Source organism: Schistocerca cancellata, chromosome 10 (genome assembly GCF_023864275.1).
Source record: "Schistocerca cancellata isolate TAMUIC-IGC-003103 chromosome 10, iqSchCanc2.1, whole genome shotgun sequence".
Lineage (NCBI taxonomy): Eukaryota > Metazoa > Arthropoda > Insecta > Orthoptera > Acrididae > Schistocerca > Schistocerca cancellata.
The window spans coordinates 64,172,956-64,174,839 of record NC_064635.1 but is presented as its reverse complement, the minus strand read 5'-3'; the positions used below and the strand labels follow the sequence as shown (position 1 = coordinate 64,174,839).

The 1,884-nt window shown below is 46.4% G+C and overlaps 1 pseudogene; it reads left to right on the top strand.

Annotated features, from left to right (window-relative positions):
• Positions 1–914: 914 nt before the first annotated feature.
• Positions 915–1,032, top strand: LOC126106969 (5S ribosomal RNA; annotated as a pseudogene).
• Positions 1,033–1,884: the final 852 nt, after the last annotated feature.

The window sequence follows — 1,884 nt, the reverse complement described above, 5'->3', positions numbered from 1 at the left end:
TACCCGACGGGAAGCTCTAGTCGCACGACATTTTTTATTTATTTACTGTACAGGAACAAGCCATCAGAACTAGCGCCATCACAAACAGAATCTAGAAATCAGTAAAACACCCAAAGCGCAGGCTCTCCAAAGAACCTGATAAAATATCTGACCGTATTTCGGTCTGTTGAAAAAGGTCGCCGTGACTGATTACAAGCGGAGCGACAGAGATGTGCCACAAATGATCCACTGGAACTTTCGCCAGAAACAGCAACTGCCGGTTGCAAAGAGGTGATGGGACGACACGCCAGAGGAAATGTTCGAAAGCGAAAGTGTTGTTCCGACTTGTGTTGTTCCGACTTCAGACAGATCGAATGTCGAAACACAATACATCACACATAAAAACTGTATAGAAAAAAAAGTGTGGACTGTTAACATTTCCATCATAGGTGATAGCAGAATCGTCGAAAAAACTGGAAATACTTGCCAGATACGATGAGTAGAAAATCAAAATACAGCGACTTTGGCGTAAACATCTTACAATGGTTCTAGTAGTCCTCAGAAGTCTGGGAACAGTGCGAAAAAACTTTAGTTGGCACTTGGGAACCATTAGCATTTATAAAATATCATATGTCAAGTGCAGAAAGCCACTTTACTAGAATCTGTGTGAACTATCCGCCGATAGTCATAGACACTTGGGAAGTGCCCTACTAGTGATAGAATGCGACGTCCAATGTAGGTGTCCCACTTTCTGTGTTTACTGTTATAATAGTGATCTACAGTAATGTCAAACAAGGGCTTATTAGGCACAGAACGGAAGTAAGAGCCATAACTGCAAATCACATGTAAATATACGATTCGAGAAACATGTTAGGGTTCACCATTCTGCCCAGAGCTGTTTACACTGAAAAGCGAAGTGCTTATTGCTGTGCATGGGCAACGGCCTTGCCGCAGAGGATACACCGGTTCCCGTCAGATCACCGAAGTTCAGCGCTGTCGGGCGTGGCCAGCACCTGGATGGGTGACCATCCGGGCTGACATGAGCTGTTGCCATTTTCCGGGGTGCACTCAGCCTCGTGATGCCAACTGAGGAGCTACTCCACCGAGTAGTAGCGGCTCCGGTCAAAGAAAACCATCATGACGACCGGGAGAGCGGTGTGCTGACCACACGCCCCTCCTAGCCACATCCCCAACTGAGGATAACACGGCGGTCTGATGGTCCCGATGGGCCACTTGTGGCCTGAAGACGGAGTGCTGTGCTTTTTTTATTGCTGTGCATAAAGACACTGTATTTCTTCAAGTAAATATAGAACCTCTCACAACAAAGTTCGGTGAATGAAGCCAGAAAGGTCGATTAGGCAACACTGCCGACTCAACGCTGCGCCTGCGTAGCGGTCGGTGTTGACAACCTGCTCCTAGCGTAGTTCAGTTGAGCATCGTCTGTGTTCCGTGTTGAACATGTTGTTAGTGCGTTGCTTCTGAAATGAGCACAGGACAATGAACAAGCAAAGGATCAATTTAAAGTTTTGTTTTAAGATTGGCGTGACACCGAAAGAAATGCATCCAATGCTGGTACGTGTTTAAGGGGATCAAGCGCTGCCCATAAAGTGTGTGTACGAGTGGTTCGCCCATTTTCGAGAAGGCCGGGAAACACTTTCTGGCAATCCCCCTAGCGGACGACCGGCGACAGCCGTTAGTGACGAAAAATTGTGAAAGTGAGGACATTAATCACGAACGACTGTCGATTAATTGTGCACATGATAGCGGATGAACTGTAGATGAACCGTGAAACCGTGCGACAAATCCTTACCCAGGGTTAATGGAAGAGGAAAACGTGTTGTCGTCTTGTGCCACATCATTTGACTGACGATCAGAAGCAGACATATTTAGAGGTTTCACAGGATT